Below are 27784 nucleotides of genomic sequence, written 5' to 3' on the forward strand. Positions count from 1 at the left end.
ATCCACGTACCACCCTTTTTGGTCGAATCATCACTTTCAGTTTTCACCATCTTTTCTCTTGTGATAAACTACATCCCAGACACATCTGTGCATCCCTGTACCAAGCAATTATCTTCACTGTAAACCACAACCGAGGTTCATTCCCAACACCATGACTCCATATTCACAATACATACATATTATACAATTTCAGAATAATACTCCCTATAATACTATATTAATTGCCCAACCATATACACAACTTACAATAGATTGAATGAGATTCTGACAGTATCAATCGATTCTGAATCTACAGATTCAACTATCCATGGTTTGAAAATATACCCTCCCCTAATAATTCCAAAAAGCAAACTTTGATTTTACCATTTTATATATGGGAGACTATATTACTATGTAATTGTATATAACGGGATTTTAGCATTCATAATTTTGGTATCCATGGTGGTTCCTGGAACCAACCTTTAGTGGATACCAAGGGCCCACTGTATTTCACTAGTACTTGCCTATTCCCTTTTGGCACTCAACTATTTTCATATTCATAGCAAAAAGGATTATTAGTTTTACCTACAATGCTGGTCACCTATTGAAAAAAGAACATATGATAAAATGACTTAGGCTATTATCTCCCTTTTTAATATGTCTAAACTTGATTGATGATACACATCATTTTGTTGTTGTAATCCAGGAACATGTGCCATGAACACACCTACATGCTAATGCGGGTTTAATCATGCAAGTGTTCTAACCTTTACTGACAGGTGGGATGAATAAGAGAGGCACATAGTATGCCTGAACTTGCTTTTGATAGACTCTGAATTACAGTTAGATCTTCTTTTATGCATCTTTCCTAGCTAAGAATTTAACAAGCTGGTGGATAGTTGCAGAGAATAATAATAATAATAATAATAATAACAACAACAACAACAAATTGTCAGGAATAACTGTAAATTCATCAGCCAGAGAATGATAATCATGCCATATTGTGGCCAGTTGATTACTTCCTGTGTACATAAGGTCTACAGTAGTGTGTTTAGCTAATCTTTATCGAACCAGAAGAAAAATGTACTTTCTATTTGATTGACATATTCTCACATAGAAGCCTGCCTGGGAACTGAGATATTCAGGTGAGACTTTTGTCTTGATCTTTCCACCATCCCATGGATGTTTAGTCAGTAAGCAAGAGAGGATCTCCTTGGTGGTTACTCAACGTCTATGCAATGGCATCCTGAGGCAGCCTAGCCTGGCCCTTTTTCTGTGGTCATTCTATTGCTGACCAAAACAACAACAATAACAATAAAGTTTTATTTATGTGGGTTTGTAGCAATTGACCACTTGCTGAAGAAAGGATGTTTTCAAGAGAAAAAATGTGGACTTATTATCATTATCATCATCATTATTATTATTATTATTATTATTATTATTATTATTTGTATCCTGCCTCTCCCTGCAGATCAAGGCAGGTTACAAATTACAAAATACAATTTAAAACAGAATACCATACTTAAAACGACAAAATATACAATAAAAACCATAACAACAAAGCATAATCCCATATATTCCTCTCATCAAAGAAAACAGTTCAGACATAAAAATAAACATTAAAGTAGTTAAAATGAGGAGAGCCAATTTGGGGTGGGGTGGGGGTCAGTCAGTACCAAAGTCAGTCAGGGAGGTCAGTCTGAGAAGGCCTGCCAGAAGAGCTCTGTCTTTATAGCCTTTTAAAAGGCGTTAAGGGTGGTAACTTGGCAGATTTCATCCAACAGGTCTATATAGTTTTCTTTTGGGCTCCAATAATTACTTTCTGCAATTTGTTTTTTTTTAACCATCTTTTTCAAAGTCTCTATTTTTTTGTCCATTTTAAACCCTTCATATAACTGCCTATAAGTGAACCAATTATTAACTAATCCAGTCTATTGTAAAACCTCCTGAGCCCTCATACATCTTCTCCTATCTAGAATCTACATAATATCTTTATACCTACGTCATTCCCCTATCATTGTACAGTGGGTCCTTGGTATACGCGGGGGATCCGTTCCGGACCCCCCCATGTATACCAAAATCCGCGTATGCTCAAGTCCCTATTGTCCCCAATGGCGGTTACCCTCCCCTATCCTTCCCTCCCTTCCTGCCTCCCTCCTTCCCTCCCTCCCTTTCCCCACTTACCTTGCTCGTCGCCGCTGCTGCCGCCGCCTCCAAGTCGCCGTTACCGGCGGCAGCGGTGGAAGCGAGGAGGCATGGCCCTCGGCCTCTGCGGGAAGGCTGGGCAGTGCTGGAGGCCAAAGGGCCTCTAGGCACCCACCCGGCCCTTCTGCGGAGGCGGCATCCACGAAGCCCTTTGGCCTCCAGTGCCGCCCAGCCTTCCCGCGGAGGCCGAGGGCCATGCCTCCTCGCCGCCACCGCCACCGCCGGTAACAGCGACTTGGAGGTGGTGGCGGCGACGAGCAAGGTAAGTGGGGAAAGGGAGGGAGGGAAGGGGGGAGGCAGGGAGGGAGGGAGGGAGGGAAGGAGGGAGGCAGGAAGGGAGGGAATGAAAGGGGAGGGTAAGCCAGGGACTTTTGTCCCCAATGGCGGTGCGCGTGCACGTGCGCCGCCATTGGGGACAACTTCCGGGTTTGCCTTCCGCGGATGCTCAAATCCACCGAAGGCAAATCCGCGTATAAGAAGGGCCGACTGTAATCTCTTTTCTGTAAAAAGCCTCTTGAGGCAAAATCCATATTGGTAAATTATCCACTATTCTCCTTTTATACTTCCTCCAAACCTGAATCAGCTATCTTCTCAGGCAATAATTATGAATAATGTTTTTTTGTATTTTTGTATTTTAATTTTTTGTATATTGATTGTATTGTGTTTTGGCTGTTGTGACCCGCCTTGATCCCAGGAAAGGCGGGCTAAAAATAAAGCTTTTAATTATTATTTATTAATAAGTTTATTTTGTTTAGCCTTGTCATAGACTAGGTAGGCATGCCAGCCATACCTTAAATCTTCCCCTTCTAAATCCAAGGGTCTTCTATCACTAAGCATAATCCATTCTCCTACCCATGTTAAACAAACCACTTTGAAATATATCTTAAAATTTGGAAGTCCCAATCCACCTATCTCCTGAGCGTCCTGCAAAATCTTCATTTTGTCACTTGGCTTTTTGCCTCCCCATTTACACTGTGATATGTCCCTGTGCAACTCCTTAAATATCTTATCAGAATATACAATAGGTATCATTTGAAAAAACAAATAGTATCTTAGGTAACACCATCATCTTGAACACCGAGATTCTCCCTATCAGTGACAAATGCATTCTATTCCATTTAACAACATCACTTTTAATTGTTTTCCATACCCCTTTGTAATTATTTTCAAATAATTCTATCAATTTGTTTGTAATCTGGATGCCCAAATATGTTACCTGCTTCTCTATTCTCATTTCTGTCTTCCTACCTAAAATCTCCTCCTCTCCTCTATTCATATTTTTTTTTGTTAAAATATTTGTTTTTATTTATTTTACACTCTGTTATCCTTCCAAAATCATTTATTATTCATACTCAGGCCTGTAGCTAGGCTAAGGCAACTGGGGCATTGCCCTGGAACCCCAGCCAAAGGGGGCCTCAAACGGTGATGCACCAATATGGTGCTGTGGTGCATGCGAATGCTCCACCCTACCGAGCCCTACTTTCTGCCTCAGGACCCATAAAGGCCTAGCTATGGGCCTGCTCATATTAACTCTCCTGATGTTTCATTCGGATTTTCCAGTATTATAGCCAAATCGTCAGCAAAGGCCCTTATTTTGTAATTGTAATCTGTAATCTTTAATTTATTCTCTATATTCCATCATTATCTTTTATTCTCTTATCAATACCTCTATTACCAAAAGAAATAAAAGTGGTGACAGAGGGCACCCTTGCCTTGTTCTCCTTTGTATATTTAACACTTTTGTTTTGTCTCCATTAATTCAAATTTGAGCCTTTTGTTCCCTATATATCTTTTTAAGACAGTTAAGAAAATTTGGTCCTATATTAATTTTTCTTAGAATTTTGAACATTGTTTGCCAGTTAACCAAATAGAAGGCTTTTTCCAAATCCAAAATAAATAAATAAATAAATAACCCCACTTTTTTCTCGTTAAGTTGTTCATAGTACACCAAACCATTCAAAATAAATCTTATATCAAAATATATCTTATATTTTCTCTCATTTGTTGCTGAGGTAAGAACCCTCTTTGAACTTCATCTACTAGACTTCCTAAATATTTTGGTGGGTTTTTTTAATTGAATGTAACATAATTTCTGTAAGTGTTTTAACATTATAACTTTCACCTGTACCAGTTTTAGTTTCAGTTTTTCCCTACTTTTTTTTAACCGATTGTACACCACTTTGATCTATAGGAAAAGCGGTCTATAAATAAACAATTTATTATTATTATTACTTTGAGTCCTCCTTCTGAGGAGAAAGTGGGAAAGTAAGTCAAATATATAAAATATGCTAATTACAACCCTTTTCCATGTCAGTTTGTGAAGTTTTCCTGAAAAATCTACTCAAAAATTCATTGACATGGTTGTTGTAATTTCTCCCAATATATGCATTTTGTAAACAAACTAATGCATACCTGTATATGTTTGCAAGCAACTTGCCCTAATATTTTTTTCTGTAGTATTATTTTAATCAATATAATAAGGGTGGGCAACTGTGGAGAGCTAGGAGGCTGCTTTAGCCACTACTATTTGTTGTTGTTGTTGTGTGCCTTCAAAATTGTTTTCAGCTTATGGAGACCCTAAGGTGAACATATAATGGGATCTTCTTGACAAGGTTAGTTCAGAGGAGGTTTGCAATATAAGCATTTTTGTGTGCATTGTACCCTATTATACACATTTTCACACATTATCTCCAAGCTCTGATTGCCTCATCATTATACACGTGCACTGTAACACCTTAGTAATTATAGGCTTCTAAATTTAATATGAAGACAGCAGAGCTTTGAGGCACCCTGACTGCATCCCCTAAAGTGTGTCCCCATATGTGAAAAAAGTGGTTGTTGAAGGGGAAATGGCCTTTAATAATATGCAGCATTGTCTAGGTTTATGTTCTTTTTCTTTTACTGGGCTTGCTTTTAATTCTATTAAGAATTTAACTGTTCTTTTATCTTTTGAATGGTATGCAGTTTATGATGATTTATCTTTTGAAATTTGCTTTGAGTCTCAGGGCTGGAAACCAGTGGAATATAAATAGTAGTAACAGAAAACAAAGAAGAAGATTGTGATTTCAGGAGATTTCGTCTATTTAGAACCTGTGGTCATATCCAATTATACAGTAAACTCTTCTTGTACAGTTCACAACTGTATGCAAAGGGATTTTGCACATTTGAGACAAATTAAGATATGCAAATGTATTTGTGTCTGAAGAAGTAGGCTCAAGTCAATGAACACTCATTTTAGCAACTTTTATCTTTCACTTAGGACTGGAGCAAACAGGCAGGAAAAAGTGGCATGATCCTTCCATGCAATCCACTCCACACACTCAGATCCTCTGGGAAGAATTTACTGCAGCCAATGAAGACCAGGCTGGCTGCAGTTACCTAGAGGACCTCCTCATCTGCCACTCCAAAATTATGGAATGGCCTTCCAGAAGAGATCTGACAACCTTGGTGGCTTCAAAAAAGCCATCATGATGAATCTCTTCCAGTAGGCCTTCCCTGATTAATAATAATAATATAATAAAATTCCAAAGATCACAGCGGTGATTGATCAACCCAGCTCCACAGCTATGGATTGCCCAATGACTGCCCCTAGATGTCTTGCCCCAGTTGTGACTATTTTAATCTGATTTTCAGTGTTTTATAATGTTGTTTTGTCTTTTTGTAATTATATGGATAAGTTTAAGGATAGGGGATAGGGGTTTTTATGTATTGATTAATGTATGTATGTATTTATTTTATTTATGCATCTTATGTTGTAACCCGCCTCGATTCTTTTGGAGAGGCAGGATATAAATTAAATTTATTCTTATCCTTATTATTTTCCAAAAGTGCATCGAAACGCCACTGCCCATATGGACCACTTCCAAGATGAGCTAACCATACATGGACAGTCCACACGACATGGCACCAAGCTGGGCTGCATCATTGTTTTGCCTCCCCACCATGTACCATCACACAAACAAATCATCTGTGATCTTGAATTAACTCACAGGTCCTGCCCAGATGCTGTTCCACTGGGTGGCTACCCCTTCGATCAGCCACACAGTCACATGTGTAATGCACCACCAGGTATCAATACATTGGTGCATTGGTGTGCCAAGTGATATATCGGCAAAGCACAACCATGGAGGTGCCATTTACATGCCCACTTCATGCCATGAACTCCTGTTGGACTGATGAGTTTGTGTATATTGTAATTACATCCATGAAGTTATCACACTTTGACTTTTTTACTTTGTCACAGCCCTGTGCTGGCATCAGGCTGTTTATATGCAAGCACAAACATGCATCTTTTCTGCATTAAATTGGAGTATCACAGCATCTTTTTGTTCCAGATTTAGCCCTGGAGAGGCAGCTGAAGGCCTGGGAGGGTGTGAGGTGAGGAGAAGGAACAGGCGCATGCAGAGGGGTATGGAAAACAATTTAAAGTGATTTTGTTAAATGGAATAAAATACATTTGTCACTGATAGGGAGAATCTCAGTGTTCAGGATGATGGTGTTCCCTTGTTTTCTTCATTGCTGGAGAGGAGCAATGCCTCATCTATAAGATTCCATTTTCCCCTTAGTTGCTGCCAGTTTGCAAGCAACAATGAGATATATTATAAATGTGAGGTTTCAGACTGGAATTGCAAAAGAAATAGAAATGACCAATTGTAATTGTTTCTCTTTTTTATATGGCAGGCAGAGTAAATGAGGCAGAAAGAGATTTTGATGTGAATGGAACATGGAGAGTATATGCATGGATATGTTTATTTCTTGTTTGTCCACTACAGCATTATTATTGTTTTTAAAAAATGCCTCAGTGAGTTACAGTTTTCTTTTATTCAAGTACATTCACAAGAGAAACATTCAACACAGAGATATAAAAAGATCCTGGATTTCAGATTTCATACATAAGATTTTTTTTTTTTAAGAGAGATAAACAAAAACTTCCTGGGAGATAGAATGTTTCACAAATACAAGTATTCAGATAGCTAATGAAATAGAAAATTATAATATTATCTGAACAAGATCTGGATTCTAGTATAAGTAAAGTAGAGCTCACAATTTTTATTTCTTCTTGCCCTTGAGATATTTAAGCTCCTTTGATTGATTTAGGTTCACTGCATCCATTTCTGAATTTCTTCTAGCTAAACTCATTCTTCAGGAATGTAATATTTCAATGCATTTGGATCAAAGGAAGCCTCTACAAGTCATCAATTTAATGAGGATTGGTCATTCGTTTTTATGAGCTTTAATCTTTCTCTGTCAAGAAAGCACCCACACAAACACATTGGAATGGGGGTGCAGGGGAAGCAAGAGAGAACAGAGGTAAAGACTGGGCAGTAAATGAAATTAATTTATAGCACTAATATAAACTAATATTCATAAACAAGGAAATTTTAATTAACAATCAAATTAATATTTAACCTTCAATAATGGAATTTAGATGATTTGAATAAATTTCAAAAGTCTAAAATATTCAGAGTCAAATGTTTAACTAATAAAAACAGGAACATCATAATCATCATCATCACTGTCATCATGTAGGCGCCTTGAGAGGGAACACCTTGGGAAGAGATAGAGGCCCGCAGGCTTTGTCTGGAGGCTGCAGGGAGGAAGAGGCTTCTGTTCCTGCTGCCTCTACCTTTGCTTCCCTGTGTGGACTGGGCTCTTGCAGGACTAAGGTCTTGTCTCAGCAGGCACTGCTTCAGCCAGTGCAGCTGCTATGCCTGTCTGAGATATAAGGGCAGGACTTCCCCAGGAGACTCACCAGAAAACATCCAGATTTATTAGCCACCTGTCCATTTTTTTTCCCTGTTCTAATACTACTGTCCAGTCAGTTTAAAGGGAAAGATGTGTTTTCCTGAGGAGCAGCCATTGGAGTCAATCAAGACACAGAGAGATACAGAAAAAGAAGACAATAAAAACACCAAGAAAGAGGAGAGCACAAGAAGGTGCTTGAGTTCTCCAAGCTGTCTCACACTCCAAATAGTATTGATAGCATTGGTGACAGCCCTCCTGGGTTGAAGCAGCTGATGCTGAATGCCAGGTCAGTGAATGGTAAAACAGCTGCCATTCAGGAACTGATCCTGGAAGAACAAGCTGAGCTGGCATGTATAACAGAGATCTTGGTGGATGAGGCTGGGTGTGGGGTGGGGTGGTTAATCTCTCTCAGCTTTGCCCATCAGGTTTCTCTGTGTAGCAGCAGGCAAGACCAGGGGGGTGGGAAGGTGGAGTTGCACTGGTCTATCTTGATTCCATTCCCTCGACCAGATGTCCCCTTGCACCCTTGCACAGTCCCTTGCACAGTCTACAGGTTTTGAATGTGTTTATTTAAGGATGGGTAGCCAGGACAGAATTGGGATTCTGTTGCTGTACCGCCCTGTCAGCGCAACTGCTGGGGTCCAACAACCACTATCAGCAACTCAAACGAGTCCTGGGGTTAAATCAGACCCTTGTAGCAGAGCTGGCAATTTCCAGAAGCTGAAGCGTAGCTCCAAAGCCCAATTGGGATGACAGCAACTGGATGTCTTCCAGGAACTGCAGCAATGCAGGAACCTCTGGGGACACACAGCAAACCGATGCTGTAGCTTCTTCTGATAAACCACGAGAGAAACAAAGTCCCCAAAGTGCTCTTTATTAACAGTGCTATAATACAAAACCAGATCTCTAAAACTCCAAACCATACCAATCCAACTCCTACTTCAAACCCACACAACATCCATTTCCTGTATTGCTATGTACTGTATATGCATTATCTTACTTTAGAGTATGTATTTTCCCTGGAAAATGATTAACCATCCATTAAGAACCCAAGCCCTCCCTCCAGTCCACCTGCCTTGGTCCAGACCTTGGAGGTAGAGAGGAACTGCTGGACCTCTTACCCTTTCCCTCCACCACTCTCTTCTCCTTCTGTGTCATGTCTTTTTAGATTGTAAGCCCGAGGGCAGGGAACCGTCTAACTAAAAAGATTGTATGTACAGCGCTATGTAAATTTACAGCGCTTCATAAATAAAGGTTAATAATAATAATAATAATAATAATAATAATAATAATAATAAATCCCTTGCAACCCCTGGGTTTATATAGTCTCCAGACCATGTGGTCTCCCAAACCCAGTGAGTTCAGGTGTGTAACCATGTCATGTGTCCCCTGTGCAATCCAGACACATGGTTTCATCATCCATGGCTACGTGCACTTGGGCACTGAAGTGTCCTTGAGGCAATGAGCTTCAGCTGTGCTGATCAGCCTTGCCACTCTGCTGAATGCTCATGGCCAAACACACACACATCAAGCATTTCCCTGTGTGCTGTGTTTTAACCCTTCATATCCCTGACACGCCCATCCCCATTGCACAATAGTTTCCCTGCCTAAACTAGCCAGGGTGGTCTCCGGGTTGATGTTGGAGTCTCCTCATCTATTAGTGCTGGGGGACTTCAACATCCATTCTGAGACTGCCTTTTGAGAGTGACTCAGGACTTCATGGCCTCCATGTTAACCGTGGGTCTGTCCCAAGTAGTATCTGGCCCTAGTCATGCTGCTGGGCACACTCTGGACCTTGTTTTCTGTGCTGGGTGATGATGATCTTGGTGTGGTGGAACTCTACACAGTCCCATTGTCATGGACAGATCATTATCTGGTCAGCTTTAGACTCACTGGCACTCTGCAGAGGTGGAGGACCAATTAGGATGGTCCACCCCAGGAGGCTGATGGATCCGGATGGATTCCTGAGGGCTCTAGGGGAGTTTCCTGTTACATCTGCCCCCAAGGGATATTTTGGGTACAAATATTGGGTCTATTAGTCTAGCAGCAGGCAGGGACTCTGTCAGTTTGCTTGGCTTAGCACCTCAATACACTCGCCGCCACCCCATGTGCCACAGGAGCTACTGAGTCCTCTCTTCGTCTTGTACTCTCAGCAATTGGAGTCAAGATCCACATAGATAATTATCACTGTCAGTGGCACTTCATGCCTATCCAACCTCCCACCTTTGATTTCTTAATTCTTGTGTTTGTGATCATTTGCATGAGTGAGTGTGTTTATTCCCCATTTAAATTAGTCTGCCTCTGCCAAATTCTGTGTGAATTTGGACCCTGTAAAAGCTGTGAAAGATCTCTTAAGACCAAGTTACCCCAGTCCTTCTAAATCTCTTCGTTTGATCCAAGTACAAATTCTCCTGAGAGAGCATTGGCTTGGTGTCCCCTCCGGACGCTAGAGCATATGGTTGTATATGGGTTTTAAAAAACGATAAATCTTGAAATCTATAATCTAATGTTATTTTAAGATCTTGTGAAAGATCAAAGGTAGTAATACAGGAAGGACACATACACGGGATACAGACCGCCCCAAAGGGTGGTCTGTTGCCGCCCTAGTTTGCTGCATGAGGGAGCCGCAGTGGACAAACCACGCGGCTCCCTCGCGCAGCAAAAAGAACCCGCAAAAAGCGGGTTCTTTTTGCAGTGCCGTTGTGATGCCGCAAGGCGCCAATGGTGCATTTGCGGCATCATAAAGGCACCAAGACCTGCAGATGCTAGGCATCCATCACGTCAAAAGGGCAGCACCCATGTGTACAGGGCGACACCATTTTGACACCCTCGTCACATGCGAGGGGCGAGGGGTGTCTGAAAGTACCGCCCCTCGCACGTGACGACGGTACCCCATAGGGCCCATCTATTAAGCGCCATAAGCAGGAACCCCTTCCACAATTCATTTTGGGACCACTAACTGCTGTCTCATTTTTAAAATAATTACACATTTGCACCAGTTGTTTGATTCACCTTACCCCTCAGTATTAAGAAGCTGTTATCCAGTTCCAATTATTTCAAAAGAACTTTTGAGAGATCACCGAAAGATATATGGTGAAGTAGCATAAAATATAGTAAAGATACAAACAAAAGAAAACCTTATGGTGCCAGATTTTAGGAGAGGGTGTATTTTCCTCCCTTGTGTATATAAGACTTGAAAGATTGTGTCCTTTGCAATCGTGGAATATCTGACTAATGGAAAGAATGTTCCCCCAGACAGAGAGACAAACAGACAGCTTTTTTTCTGTTTTTAAAAAGACAGATGCTATATAAACTTATGGACTGATATCAGACCTTTGGAAACCATTATTCTACTCATCTCCTTTACTGTTTACCAACAATAATGCTGTGCATATAAAACAGAAAATGTACAGAATAATAATAGGGCAGAGTGAATGGAGACTTCAGATTAAAGTACTATAATATTACTGAGAAAGGCAAGTAGAGAAGCGACTTACACAGTGAAAAAGTGAAGCAACAAGGAGTGCACTATATTCTCATTTGGCTTTAGGGAACTAATAATTTCATGAATTGTTAGCTCTGTACAAGAGCCTGCAGAGGAAAATTAAATCTGCACCCAAGCTGGAGGATCACGCAGAACAGCAACACTGTACTTGATTATCTTTGTTTTCCAACTGTCTTTTTAATATACTATAGTTAAAGCCTTAGGTGGAACTTTTCCTTGATTTTCTTTATAGCTGAATAAATCATACCATGAGCGAAAAGATCACAAATCACTTTAGACAACAGCAAACATGTTTTTAAAATTTATTTTCTCCTTACCTAAAGAGAAAAGTCCACTTTACAGAAAGTTCCCAAGTTGATCTTCCATTCAGTCAGCATGCAGAATAGATCTCCTTAAAACAAGATATAACATTCTATAGTGGCACACTTCCTCTCTTCTTGCTGTCCAAACTGTTCTTATAGTCACATTTCCCTAGTGATATATATGCATAAACTCCTGCAAAAATGGTTCCTATTACATATATTCTATACCAAAATTCCTCAGCCAGAGTTCCCTGGAACCTAAGGCATTTGTGAAAAGTTGCTAGGGATTCTGTGAGAGATTTCAACTGAAATAAATACACATTTTAAAGCTATAAATTTAATAATTTTATACAGGAGTTCCTTGAAACATGAAATTTATATCAAGGGTTTCATCAGGATGAAAACTTTACAAAAAGCAGTTTTATACCCTCAATTTTCCCTTTCTGGGTGGATTGTGCATCAAAGTCTATGTCAGGAAAGACAAAAGTAGTCCTTTTTTTGGTCAGTCCTGAAATGAGTATAGGATTTTATCACATGGGAAAAGAAGACAGAAGCATATTGGGATGCTCCCATCAATATCATGGAATAACAAAAAGATTATCACACAACGTTGCACAATATTGTGATTATCCTGCAATTATCACATGAATAAAGAGGACTTCTTGCACCACTTTTTATTCACAGGAAAGTCCCATGAATAAAAAGTGGAGCTAGAATTCCTCTTTATTCATGCAATAATTACAGGATAATTACAATATTGTGCAACATCATGTGATAATCTTCACATTCTTGTGTGATATTGATGGGAACACCCCACTATGCTCCTCTCTTTTTTGCCCATGTGATAAAGTCCTAAATCAGGTGCATAAAAAAGTCAGTCACTGAATGTGATCCTGCCCTGATTAATCTTTTGAAAGCAGGGATAGACAAAGTCACCAAGTGAAGGATACTTTGTGGGCCTTCAAAATTCTCTACAGTAGGTTGCACTAAGCCTAAAGATGTAAAAATCAAGCAAAATAAATGTGTAATGACCAAAATTGGATAGGACCAGAGTCCTAGCCACTTTTGGGATCAATTTTGGGATCTATTTCTGATCTTTTGTTACCTGTTGCTAGTAGGGCTGCATGATGAAATAACATCCTTCCATAATTGTGTCCAAAAGGGAATTTCAGCATTAAATAACCATTAAAAAGACCCTTCATCTATGATTTCATCTGGTAACTGCAGATGCTAAGAGTGAGGACAAAATAAACATGAGCAGTATTTTCTTGAGGACATCGGGGTCAGAGGTAGCAAAAAAGGCCTTGGAAGGGAGGGTATTTATTTACATGTATTATTTATTGCACTCATATCACACCTTTCTCCAAAAAAGGGTTCAAGGCTGCTAGTAGGGTTGCCAGGTTAAATCAAGAATAAAGTCCATAGGCTGCATTTTGTCCACCCTTACTTACTCTAAACCATGTTTTACTCTAAAACATGATTCTTTAGATACATTTGTGGGTCACTGAAGCAACTGTCTCCTTCAAAAGAAAGTCATACTTGCTGTCAAATAGCACTAATAGGACAGTTGAGAAATTCATCTGGTTCATAAGTTTAAAACAAACTGCTCTAATTGGCATTTCTGGAGCTAACACAAAATGTGCAATTATCCTTCAGTTTTTATATATCTGAATTTTGTAATGCATTTCTCATTTCTAGAGGATGTGAAAGAGCTAGTATATATTAACAAGAACAACACACAAAAATGTGCATTAGGGAAAACTACTTGTAAAACTGTTTTCCAAAGAAAGACAGGGACAAAGAAAGTGGACATGTGGAAGGAAGGAATGAGGAGGAAGGTGGAGGTAACATGGAGGAATCGTTAGAGGTGATGGGATGGACTCTGAAAAATCTGATAATCAGAAAAGACAGATAAACAGGGAAGAACATTAGAGCCATAAAATGATTGGGAGGGCAATATGACGGTGAGACTTTAACTCAGTTCTCGCCTCTAATGCCACCTATACTAGAACTCTTTTCCACCATCTAGTGTGTCCCAAAGCTAACAGATTTTTCTTAATGTTGGTAACATTTTAATTACTTTTGAAATTATTCCAGACAACTGCTTGTTGAAGTACAGCATTAGTTTTATTTACAAGTTATGCAGAATACACTATCCCTTTTTATTGATGGTGTTCACAATGGATATGGCATTTTAATGCTTTATTAAATACATGGTTTCACCGTTTCCTTAACTTATTTCTGTAATTGTTTCCTTACACTTTATATATGGTCCATTACAAACTAAGTCTCTCCTATTCATTATTAATCTTTTTATCTTTTAACACTCCTTAGCTGTCCCTCTTTGCAGTCTATTCTACCCTCAAGGGCTCTTCATCCCTCAGGGCACACACTAAAACCTCAATCCTAACTAACTCAAACCTGCTCTGTCTCTTCCTTTTACACTGGTCCCCTTGGAAGAAGCTTCACATTTTCTTGGCTTTGCTCCTTTTGGCTGTAGCCAAAGTTATAATTTGCAAGTGGTCTCCACAAGTAGTTACACTGGGGAGATCAGGGACAGGAGGGAGGGAAAAAGCATGACAAGAAGGGAGAGGAAGCAGCTGGAGTGAGAGTAATAGAGGTGTTATCCTTCCCAAGAAGGTTGGCCAAATTCAACCACAGTCCTCAGAATGATACTGTACCTGTCAAAAGGGCATTCAACTGCTTCAGTGGGGGAGGAGGCAGTTCTGGAGAGGTGAAAAGAGAAAGCCCCAAGGATAACGGGGGTGTTGGTGGTTACTAGAGGAGGGTGAGGCTGAGTGGATTCAAGCAGGAGTAGATCACTGGGAAGAGGCATATGACCCTGTGAAAAAGCTGAGTGGGAAAACTCAGAAAAGGTGTTACAGGGTACACAGAGAGGGTCAAGTTGAGGATAAAACAAGGTGAGAGGGCCAAACAACTGAGCGGGTAAAGTGTAGCCAGGCACTCTGGGGTGCAGAGGAAGTATTTATGGGATTAAGATTCCAGACTTTCTGCTTCTCTCACAGGCTGGATGCCTGATAAAAGTCACTTGCTAACAACCTTCCATCGGTAGCAGTGTGACTAATCCCATGGAATCTCAGGTCAGAGCAGGACATGGCCCTATGAGACCCCCGTGGAGGGGATACATATCCCATTTTGGGAGAAAGGCAGGATATAAATCTAATTACAATTAAAAAAAACTTGTGGAAGGATGTTCCAAAAGCCCTCCTTTCCCTTCTGTGGGGGTTGGGGGCAAGAAGTCAATAAAAGACCACTGTCAGACTCTGAAGGGGAAAGCCTGGAAGGTGAAGGTACAAGAAGTGAAATGAATGGGCTGAAGGCATCTTCTTTGCACTAGGGTTGAAAGGGAATGAAATTTGATCACCCAGGGCTTGTGTCTGAGGACTTTCCTGGCTGCAGAGCTGGATGGGTATATCCAGGAGAGCTTTCAGAATTGTCCAAATACCTATTGGAGGAATCTCTAAACTTAAAATAATGGCTCTTCTCCCTATGCAACTGGCATTGGGGTTGACTAAAATAACATGAATCCTGTGAGGTTTGAGGAACTCATTCCCATGGAGGATATATCCTCTATGACAAAATGTTAAAACGTTAAAGAGTATGAAATAAATTCATCCAAGTGTTTGTATTCAGTTTGGTGTGGTGACTCAATACACCAATAAAAAAAATGCATGTGGAAATATCATCTTAGTGAACTAACTGGACTTGAAATGCTGAGCAGGGATTCGAAATAGCAGTTCAGCAACTGACTAATACATATAAATCTTCATGTGAGAACTCACTTGGGTTTTTCTACAATATAATGGTAGGCAGTTTTGAGTGGTCACAAGAACATCGTGATGCATATAGCTTTTTGCAAATCTTGTTAGTTCCTGGAATGGGGCATTTCCCATTTATTTTTAGTATTCTTTTGAAATAAAAGCAAGTATCCAAGAACTGTGCCAAAAAGGATCTGGCACATTGTTCATATCATATCTCCAGAATCGATCCTTGTTAATGAAATATCTGCACTGCCTACTTTGGAAGAGGCAGCAAATGCATTTTCATAGCTTGCAGAGATAATAATAAATCATCTGAAGGTCCAGGTTTATTAGAAATGACTGAAATACATTATAGGGCAGCAATAACTTGAATGGTTGGTTTACCAACCAGTGGGGTGGAATTAAAAATGCATTAAAATTTATAAAAAGGAAAGTAAATAGCAGCGAGTTAAGATTAGTTTTGACATAGTTAAATGGACCATTATTTTGCATTGTGTGACTAATACCAAAAATCAGGAGGAACATTCCATTTTAGATGCTGGGAAATGAGGGAAAAACCTATAATCAAATACATTTAATACTTGGTCCCCTCAATCTACATCAGCAATTCATTTAAGAAAGGGAATAGTGTTGGAAGATTCTTATCTCTCCTGTGGCACAGCAAACACCTCATTGTGTGTGTATGTATGTGTCTTCAACATATGGAGACTCTATTAATTTCATAGGGTTTTCTTAGACAATGAATTATTCAGAGGTGGCTTTGCTAGTTCCTTCCTCTGTGGCACCTGACAATTGTGGGCCAGATGTTGATCCTACTTAGCTTCCAAGATTATATTTGATCTGGGGCCTTTAGGGTATTTGAGCAAACACCCTCCTAGATTTTATGAAATACAAGATGTTTTGTTCATAACGGAGTGCACCAAGGAATTCTAAAAGAAAACCAACATGTACTTTATAGACTATAGCAAAGCCTTTGATGACATTGATCACAAAAACTATGGAATGCTCTCAAAGACATGGAAGTGCCAATATACATGATAGTTCTGCTGAGGAATTTATACTCAGGACAAGAGACCACTGTCAGAACAGAATATGGTGAAACAGAATGGTTTCCAATTGGCAAAGGACTCAAATAAGGCTGCATAGTATCATCATACTTGTTCAACTTGTACACAGAAAACATCATATGAAGAGCAGGGTTAGAAGGAGGAGGAGTGAAGATAGGAGGAAGGAACATCAACAATCTCAGATATGCGGATGAAACAATAATACTAGTGGAAATCATAATGGACTTGGAACAGTTACTAAAGAAGGCCAAGGAAGCAAGTACAAAGGTAGGCTTGCTGCTGAACATAAAGTAAACAAAGATAATGACAACAGAGGACCTACATAAATTCAAATTAGACAATGAGGAAATTGAAATAGGTAAAGATTTCTCATACCTGGAATCAAATATCGCTCAGAATGGGGACTGTAGTTGAGAGATAAGAAGAAGACTATGAGCCACACAAACTAGGAGCCATGAAAGAGCTAGAGAAGATCTTAAAGAGTGAAGATATAGAACTGAGCACTACATTGAGAATCATCCAAACCCTGGTATTCCCAATCACTTGCCAGTGTCTCCATTCAAATGCTGGGGAATATTAACTCAAATGGAGGCATGTAAGAGGTGGGTAACTTTTGCTTTGGATCCTTTACACCAATTTATACCAGTACAACAACAGTGAAATTCCAGGTTCAAATAATTAAGAGGTTTTTATTTAGAATTGTACAAAAGGTGCACATTCACACACAAAAGACCAGAGCCAAACAATCAAGATTCACCCAAGGCTTAAAAAAGGGGAGGTTTGGAAAGTTTGGATATAGACAGTTAAAGGTTAAATGGGGATAATTACCAACTAAGCCAAAAAAATAGCCAAAGAAAGGACATTTCCGACTCAAACAAGGAAACATCAATAAAAAAGGCACATCGAGAAGAATATTGAAAACTTCGAAAACAGCCTAGGGAAAGCCAAGAAAGAGCAAGGCCTGCAGATTAAAACTGCATCTGAAGATACACATGGAAAAAAAATGAATGCTAGAGGTTCAGCAGCAATTGAGAGAACACCCATAAAAAACGAACAAAGAAAGCCAAGACTAGAGATGATTTGTTCCTTCCAATCCTCTCTCCAGGCATGCATTTATATATTCACAAAGGGTATAGAAAAAACTTTGATGATTTTCCTAGTAATGGACAAACTGATGTGGAAAACTAAGGCCCAAAACAGACTGGACAAAAAAAAAATGGCTTCTGGTCACTTTGGGGGTATGGTATTTTTATTTATTTTATGCTATTTATTTATATCACTTCTATGACACCAAAGAGGCTCACAAGATAAATCATTATTAAAATATATCAATAAAAATGTAAAAAACAATTAAATCATCTAGTTAAAATAGCATAAAATTAATACAAAAGCATGTAAAAGTAAAAAAAACACACAACTAAAACATACACCCCATAGAAATAAACCACCCTGTCCTGATTATATGTTAAAAAGACTTCTTAAATAAAAATATTTTTGCTTGCTGCTGAAAAGCAAGGAGGGAGGGAGCCAGCCTAGCCTCCCATGGCATGGAGTTCCAGGGGTTGAGAGCAGCCACCGAGAAGGCTCTCTCTTGTGTCCTCACCAACTGAATCTGTGGTGGTGGCAGGACTAGGAGAAAGTATTCTAGTTCATATGGAGAGATGCAGTCTCTCAAATCGTCTGGACCTAAGCCATACAGGGCTTTATAGGTCATGACTAGTGCTTTGAATTGTGCCCAGAAATGAACCAATAGGCAGTGAACCTGTTTCAACAATGGAGTTATATGCCCCACTGAAATTTCCAAACAGTTTCCAAAGGCAGCCCCACATAGAGTGTGTTACAATTGTCCAGACAGGATGTAATCAAGGCATATGTCAATATAGCCAGTTCTGACATATCAAGGGATGGGCACAGTTGGTACAATAGTTTTAGCTGTGCATATGCACTCCTGGTCACTGCTGAAACCTGGGCATCCATTCTCAGAGATGACTCCAGGATTTTAGGGGGAGTGTAACCCCATCCAGCACAGGCAAAGTTCCTATTTCCTCATCTGCTTTATGACTGACCAGGAGCACCTTGGTCTTGTCTGGATTAAGTTTCATTTTGTTTGCCCTCATACAATACATAACTGACAGTAGACACTGGTTCAGTACAGAGACAGCTTCCTTGGGATCAGATGGAAAGGAGAGATAGAGTTAGCTGTTGTCCACATACTGGTGACACTGCACCCCAAAACTCTGGATGACCTCTTCTAGTGGATTAATTTACATGTTAAATAATGTGGGAGGCAGAACACAACCACAAGGAACCCCACAGGCCAGAGGGCTGAACAGGAGTCCCCCAACACCACCTTCTCAGTTTGTACCTCCAGGAAAGACTGGAACCACGGTATAACAGTGCTTCCAAGTCCCATTTCAGAGAGGCAACCAAGAAGGATACCATGGTTGAAGGTATTGAAAGCCACTGAGAGATCAAGCAGGATCAACACTCTCCCTGTCCAGCTCACTGTTTAGGTCATCAACCAAGGCAACCAAAGCTGTCTCCATCTTATAGCCAAGTATGAATCCAGATTGAAATTGATCTCTAGATAATCCATTTCATCCAGAAACCCCTGGAACTGGGATGCCACCACTCACTCCAGCACCATGCCCAAGAATGGAATATTAGAGACCGGCTGATAGTTATTGAAAATGGTGGGATCCAGAGAGGTCTTTTCAGTAATGCCTCACAACAGCCTCCTTTAGGCAAGGTGGAAATCTCACTCGCTGCAGTGAGGCATTCACCACTCCTCTTACCCACTTTTCCAGTCCCCCTCTAGCTGCTTTCAGGATCCAGGAAGGGCAAAGATCCAGTATTCATGTGGTGACCCTCACGCACGTCCCCCAAGCAGCTGGAAGTAACTCTGAATAAAGATGACATACACACACACCCCAAGTGGCTGGAAGCTGCTCTGAAGCTCCTGCAGTTGGCCCATTTGGGTGGGCTATCCAATTGCCATGATCCAAGGGTGATTGATGCCAGAGCAACCAGAGGCCCTAAGTGAGCTTTAGCACCAAGATACCAGTTGCATTGTTAGGATCTTAAACAACTCCTTTGATGATCAGATAAGCAAGGGAAATAGAAGGAAAGCCTCAAGAGAAAAAGGGGGGGAGGGGGTCTGGTATCTGTTAATCTTGATGAATGCCTTCCTATTGTTTTCTTCATTTCCTTTCCCATGGGAAATGCAAAAGTAGCAGGGAGGGGAAATGTTCTGTTTAGCAAAGCCCATGGTGCTTGTCCTTTTGTTCTATCTAAGCTTGGCATGGCCTAATAATCATGACCAGACACAGGCACTTTTCTAGCTACCCTGGTTTATTGTGATTCTCCAAATATGTATCAGGTGCTCATCATGACTTCCACTCATGCTCTGTGCTAGATATTATGATTTTTTTTTTATATGCCCAATAGAAGGGCATGCAAGGCCAGGTAACAGAGCAGATATATTCCCCCTTCATATCTAAACTATATGTGTTAAAGAGTATTGTGCAGTGAAATACTAGTTCTACAGTTCACATACTGAAAAAGAAGACTCAAATTCAAAGAAATTATGCTTGCTTGAAATATCTGAGGCTTGTTCAGACCCATTATTATAACCAAGACATAAAACAAGGGACAAATCCAGAGACAATTGTCTTGTTAAATAAACTCAAGGTATATTCATCTATCATAATAAGGCATTTGAGAACAATGCCTCAGTTTCAAAACTGTGCTAACAAGCTTGAGGTTATTACACCAACAATTTGCCCTCCACAGTGATTCTAACATATTTTTCTTCTGCAAGGTTTGCCAAAGGAGTCATCACAAGAACAAAACAACATTTGCATGGACAATGCAAATATTGCTCAGGTGACTCATTCTCTCAGGCTTTCCCAGATAGAGGAGTAAGCACAGGCAGCTGTGAAAAACTTCCTCTGCACAAGACCTATAATCTAACTTCTCTGCATCACTAGGGAGAGTGCAGGGGTGCAGACCACATTGGGTGACCCCCAGTGAGTTCCCCAACTCCCTGCCGTAAACCGTGGCATATGGTAGGGAAGAAGAGGGCCTGGCTCCCCCGTCCCTTCCCTGCATGGCTTTACTTTAGGGCAAATCTGTTCAGTTTTTGAGATTTATCATTTTTAGACCTCTGTAATTTTTGTTATTATTTTTTTACACTAAAGGGATTTGCATTTTCTAGTTTTAACAAAAGGGATCTTGCTCCTGTGGACAATCTCCATTTGAGCAGGATCCTCTTCTCATTAACCACACCACTTTCCATATGAAGAAACCAATGACAGAAGGGGCAACACTAGGGTTTTCTGTTTACATGTCAAAGAAAGACAGGTGGTTAATACCTGAATATGGGTACAGAAAGTGGTTTTGGTCCTCCCCAAACCACTTACACTACATTTAAAATGGATCTCTGTTTGAAACTCGTCTGATTAAACCGGGAATATATCCAGCTGACAGACCATCATAACTGGTCAATCCTTAACCAATGTTAGTTGGATACAGAACCAATGCTTATTGGAACAACTTAATCACCTAGTGCATTTATACACACAATGAAAGTAAACAATAAAATGCAGTCAAAGAACTCTGAAAAAAGATTCTAAACTATAACTTGCTGTCTCCATGCAATACTTTGCAGGTTGTAAAATAAAGTAAAAATGCACAGCAGTGGGATTTTGGGATAATGGTTTAATATTAACTTCTTGGAAAGACATTGTGTGCATTTTCTGTGTTCATTTTATTTGTGTTTAATCCTGTGGAGCTGCCAAATGCAGAAGAAAAGCAACTCAAAATAGACTCACTATGGATTTTGCCCTCCTGGTGAATGAGAGCTTTTTAAAAAAATGCTGGAGGGATTTTTCACTTTTTAAAATGGCGAATGCATATCTATAAATATGCACACATGACATTAAAGAGTGGACTGCATTTCAGAAGTGATTAGAACTTGCTACTAAGAAACTATCTCTTGATCAGTAAGGTAAGGGGTACTGTGTGGGCCCTTTTAAAATGTTGAGAATCTCACAGTCTTGGAAGGGTTCAGCCTTTAAAGGCAGTTTAAAATTATTTTAAATAAAAGGAAAAAAGTAATAAAACTATTACTATTGTATAAGGAGCAGAAGGGCTGTACTAATGTACACACTATTAATTGGATTAGATCCAACCTCAGTCGTAGTTACATTAGACCTTGTGAAATCAAGAGGCTTTAACTCAAGGCCCATTACTTCTGCTATGATGGGCATATACAGTAGCTGTAAGTTTGGGAAACTAATAGAACAGGAGAATTTATCAAATGACTTGAAAATGGGATGTGATTATCATAGGTCTGTCCTTATAGCTGTAGTGCCCTGCACCAAATTCTATACTGTTCTGGAAGGTTCCCCAACTGGGATAGACCAGGATGACATAATTGCTGCAGTAGAGAGAAGGCAACAATCAAAATTATTTCTGTTAGCAAAGGATTTTGTTAGATTGAAAACTCTTTGATGTTTGTGCTGGATTCCTAGAGCTGAATACTTTTAAAACATTTTTATTTTGCAAAATAATTTGTCAGTGGATTTTTGCATCTCCTTTTTAGAAATATTTTCAGTATTCTGCATTTTTCTGTTATCCATTAATATTGTCCTTGCATACCTTCAATGGTAAGATTACATGGCAAACCCCCACTAGTTTTAATTGTTTTTGTGATATCATTCCATACCGAATAAGCAAGAAGGAAAACCCGAAATGAAGAAAAAGCTGCCAAACAGGATCAGGAAAAGAGAATATATGGAGAACTTGAGTTCATCTCTACCACACTGAAACAGCTAATTTCTGTCTGAAACTTGAAGTGAGATGACCTTAACTGCAGCCCTAATTGTTTCTTTTCCAGTATCACAATAAGGACATTTCCCATATATACCTTAGACAATCAACTAGAAGGAAACTTTAGCCTTCAAATCAAGGTCACAGCCAAAATGATTTAATGAATACTCATATTTTCCACCGTTAGACCAATTAAGATATCTAACTGTCAGTGTCTAATTTTGCTACTGTCTTTAAAAGTACATTGAAATGCATTGATCTGTGTCATAACAGCTTCAGTTAGGGAAAAAATGGCCAGAAATAATGATCATTTCCACAGAATGTCAACCCATTAAATGAAAATATAAAGGAGGAGGAATGTGAAGAGCATTCTCTTGGGGGGGAAATCTTTCTTAGTCCACCAAAGCTCATTAAATACAAACATACTAATTGTAGCTGGCAACCTCCTTTGCCTTGACCTTTAACTTATGAACCCTGCTTTGATCAGGAAAAAATAAACTTTGCTAGAACTGTTTTGGATCTCATACATGCCTAACAACTGCACTGAAGTCCTGAGGTGCATGGATGGTAAACTATCGTGTATGCTTCTTCAAGGCAGTTGATTCAGTTGCTTTGAAAAAGGAGAAAATGTGTAAATTACAATTGTGAAGGTGTGTTTAGGGCAATGAATGGAAATTCTGAAAGAATAAAGCCACATAGTGTCCCCCCCCCCCCCCAGTTTCTTAGGGTAATTGTTAAATCCATAAAAAGGAGGAGGAATGGGGGTGTGGGAAAGAATAGCACCTTTAAGACTAGCTAGTTTTTACTTTTAGCATGAACTTTCATGGATATAAACCCACTTCCTCAGATGCAGTAAAGAGTGATATCCAGGCCTCAGGATATAAAACATATTCACACAGTTGTGGGAGTGGAATGAAATAGCTAGGATCCAGAAACATGTAAACCACGACCCTTGCCCAACCTTTTAAAAGGACTGCATAATGTGATACAGGTCATATTATTTACAGCACTATAAAGTGATCAGTTGTCAGTTACTGCTACAGTGATCACTTATAGTGGTCAGTTGCTGTTGATATGTGAAAGCAATAAATTAGCTTACTAAAAGTCAATTTCCTTGGATTCTAAAGCTTTTATGAGAATATTCCTTTTGCTATATGTGCAGTATTGAGGACTCTGTTAGTACATGTGGTGTAAATCTATGTTTCACCATGTACACACACACAAAAGAAGTTTGATCTGCAACATTATATTTTTCTGGAGGCCCTGATATTCTGGGCAAAAGTTTAATGACTTAGATGGAATACTGCAATATGGTCCATCAGTTCCTCAGCCACTGGTGGAATATGGTCTAAGCTGAGAGGGGCAATTAACTTTAATACTTGGGGGCACAGTATCTCCTCTGATCAGTCCATTGGCTTCCCGTGTAACCAATATGATATCAATTTAACTTATACCTGCACAGGGGTCCTTCAATTTGAATGCTGCCAAAACTTCATGTAAGTCACAACTACTGTTCTTGAAGATCTAGTATGGAAGTTAAAACAGAATGTATTCTGCGCCTTTGGGAAGTGTATTTTGTTTGACTTCAAAGATCACACATCATGTACTTAGTTCAAGCCAGCCTTCACCAACCTGTTACCATTCAGATCATTGGACTATAGTTATCACCATCCCCAAACAGCTCTTATAATGAGTTTTATAATTCATCACATGTAGAGGGAACCGGTTAGGGTACGTTTGGTTTAAGGGGTGGGTAGTATGGAAGGCAAAATAAAATAAATTTAAGCAGGATAAGGATTTAGTGTTTTTAAGAGCCTGAACAGACAAGCCAAAATAAAGCTGCTTTGAGTCTCTTCGGAGGTATGCTGTTTAAATGACACATGCATCTTAAGAGTCCAGAAGCTGTGGCAAAGCCGTGCTCCAGTCCTTAGGACTGGAGTGTGGCTTTGGCGTGGCTTCTGGCCTCTTTGGACGCATGCATCATTTAAACAGTATACCTCCAAAGAGACCTGAAGCAGCTTTATTTTGGCCTGTCTGTTCGGGCTGTAAGTAGCAGTCAAACAACCACCACCCCTCTGCAATTAGAGACACACATGCTCTCTTTCCACTGGCAAGGAATTTTTTTAAAAGAAACTCTAGCCCAGTACAAACGGGCCAAAAGCAGCATGGTGCCACTGATACTAGTGTTCAGGAGGGTGCAGCAACTGCACTCTCCTGAACTCTAAGACATACTGGCACTGCCATGACTATGTGGCCCAGCCCACACAGGACGCACATCCATGATGCAAGAGCTGTGCAGTGTCTGTATGTCACTGTGCTGCGCTTGCATCACTGATGTGCCACAGTGTGCTAATGGCGCACTTGTGGTGTCGGGCATGTGCTCCTAAAAGAACTCATTTTTTTCTGGGTTCTTTTAGGTGTGGAGGGACGCAGTGCAATTTGGCTGCTGCAGCATCCCTCAGGAGCAAAAAGGGGTGGCTGCAGACCACCCTTTCAGGGCGATCTGTACAGTCCCTTAAATAGGCCTTTGACTTTTAATTCATGTGGAAGAGGCATCTTTCAACATGATGGTTTCTGCTTTTATTATTTTATTAGATTTTAAAATGTGTTTTAAACTGTTTTAACTTTGTGTTTTTCACAGAATTTGTTCTGTAATTATTTTTAAAGTTTTTTATTAATAGTTTTCAACTGTAACTTTGCTTTCTTGGGCCCTGTGCTTGGAGAAAGGTAGAATATCAAACATACATACAGACAGACAGGTATCTAGACTTGCGAGCAAAGCCCCAGCAGTACTATTAACCATCTTAGGGCTTTGTCCATACAGCTGAAATAACCCGTCTTCATACCGCTTTAAGTGGTATGACTGAATGCTATGGAATTCTGGGAATTGGAGTTTGTTGTGGGGCCCAGAGCGGAGCATAGCATTTAGCCATGCCACTTTAAGCAGTTTCAAACCAAATTATTTCTGCAGTCTGTTTTGGACCTACACTTACCTTTTTAATACTGTCCTTTTAAAAACTTTATCATTGAAAAGTTTATTGAGATTTCTTCAGTCACCACTTGACAAAGACCATGATATAGGCAGCATCATGATTCCAATGTCCTTTCCTAGCTATTGTCCAGAATGAATCAAGAGAAGGAACATGACAGTGAATGAAGAGTTGTGGCACCTTCTAAACTTTGATTGCTTTTTAGAGAGTTCTTGCTTGTTTTTAGGAACCCCTTACCAAATGACTGCTGGCTACTCATCCACAATATTGGAGATTATCACATGGGAGGAAAGCATCCTTCTTACATGCTTAAATTGTTTTAATTGCATAAGGGGGAAGATTATCATACCCTTGCACACTTATCCTGTTTTTCTACTCCTGTTAATACACAATGAAGAGTCCATTACTGTTTACAGACAGGAGAACAATGGGATAAGTGCATGGAGGTATGATAATCTTTACCCCGATCATGAGATTAATATGATTTAAGCACAAAAGAGGGATTATTTCCTCTCCCATGTGATAATCTCCAATTCACAAAAGCAGAAGAATTGAGTACTCTCTCAGTTAAGCGAGGCATGTATGTCGAAATTGTGTGCCAGCATGACATGACATAACATGGCAGGATATGGCATGGAATGCTTTTAAAATTTTGTTTTCAATCTGCAATAGAGAGGCTTCTCTTTCACAAACCACTTGTTATTTCCCCCACAAGCCATGATTTCTGCTTGATTTTGAGTACTTGGAAATAAGTGCACATCTATTATACTGACATACGGCCCTTTCACAGGAGCTCACGATCCAGTACTTCAGGTTATCCTATTTTTTTTTTCTCAAGAAGAGACAAGTTAATTTTGTTCATTAAGTAGGTATTAGATGCTCACCTAGGTGCAAAACCTAAACCTTTATATAACACAGCTCACCCAGTACTATAAATACAGGAAAACATAATCCCAATTTTTAGACTGGAATAATTCAAAAATTGTGTGCTTAGAATACTCTCTAAATTAAATCTTTTATATGATCAAAAGGAAAGTCTGTATGTGAGGAGATAGCTAGAAGGAATTTACTAGAGTAAGAGACAGAACTGGAGATTCAGACTAGTTGGTGACATCCGGGCCAGTGATGGTGAACCTTTTCGGGGCTGCATGCCTTAACTAAAAAAAATTCTGGCAGAAGTAGCACCCAGTGCCAGGGGCAGAGCTTCCATCCTCCAGGGGTGGGACTTCTCTCACCAACTTTTCCCTGGCCTCCAGGTGTCTCTGAGAGACACTAGAAGCCAGAGAAGGTCTGGAGCGGGGCAACATTGCACACCAGTTGCTCCTCTTTCCTTCTCCCAACCTCCAACTATCTCTGAGAGACAGCTGGAAGCCAGGAAAGGTGAGGAGGAGGAATAGGCATGCACCCATTCCTCCTGCTCCTCCTGAGTGTTTCCTGACCCTCAGCTGTTCCTCCAGAGGCAGCTGAGAAAAGTCTCTGCAGAGGAGCAACGGGCACATGCCAGTCGCTCCTCCTCTTCCCACCCTTTTTCCAATAGCCATCTGTCTCCCAAGAGACAACTGAAGGCCAGGAAACATATGTGAGGAGGACCGATGGGCATGCACCTGTGGCTCCCTCTCCCCAGTACCCTTTTCCCAGCTTCCAGATGTCTCTGAGAGGCAGCTGGAAGCTAGAAGAAGGCAGGGAGGAGGCGCCAGAGGTGCACACCTATGGCTCCTTCTCCCCAGTGCCATTTTCTGGCTTCCAGCTATCTCTGATGATGCACTTTGTAAAGATGTATCAGAAACTAACAGCCAAGGAATGAGGAGATTTACAGTGAACTCAGATGTCTTATCTCATCCTGGATCTCAGAACTCTCTGGAGCATGCACTGGTGATTTTCTTTTCTTTATGCATAATTTTGAAGGTGGTAATGCCTTGGGGTGCCAAACAGGTAGCTCTGTGCTGAGCTTCAGCTTAAACTTACTTGGTGATTGGTTAGGATGTTGTACTAGAATGTCAAATATTCATATTCTAGTCCCCAGTTCTCAATGCCTTAAAACAACCTTATTAACACTCTAGATGCTTTTAAGAAAGCATCTTCCGGCAGGCTTACCCACCTGATCTACTATGATTGAACCCTGAAAATGTTTACCTCCTACAGATGATGTGCACATAGACTGTAATGATATTTTATACTGTTTTTATAATTGACTAGTAATTAATATATTGTAGAAATTTGTGAGTTTGCAAAAATCTATGTATTGTAATGCTGATTTTATCTGTTGTGCTCCCGCATCGATCAATGGGGAGAAGCGAGAAATATAAATAAAGCTATTATTATTATTAACCTGTATTTTAAAATGAGCTTGGAAACAAACTAGTAATCACTGTTGTTG

At 40.0% G+C, this 27784-nt stretch overlaps 1 protein-coding gene across 5 annotated transcripts in view; it reads right to left on the reverse strand.

Annotated features, from left to right (window-relative positions):
* Window positions 1–27784, reverse strand: part of LOC149314598 (leucine-rich repeat-containing protein 4C) — a 1025265-nt gene that overhangs the window by 311919 nt on the left and 685562 nt on the right. The window contains exon 1 of one of the 5 annotated variants that reach the window (XM_089521465.1): window positions 11752–11767. The exons of the other annotated variants lie outside the window; for them this stretch is intronic. The gene's annotated coding sequence lies outside the window, so the exon portion shown is untranslated. Of the gene's footprint in view, window positions 1–11751; window positions 11768–27784 lie in introns of those variants that run through there. 5 annotated transcript variants of the gene reach the window in all.

The sequence above is a fragment of the Sceloporus occidentalis genome, unplaced genomic scaffold (assembly GCF_023333645.1).
Source record: "Sceloporus occidentalis isolate IW3139 unplaced genomic scaffold, rSceOcc1.0.p SCAF_4, whole genome shotgun sequence".
NCBI lineage: Eukaryota > Metazoa > Chordata > Lepidosauria > Squamata > Phrynosomatidae > Sceloporus > Sceloporus occidentalis.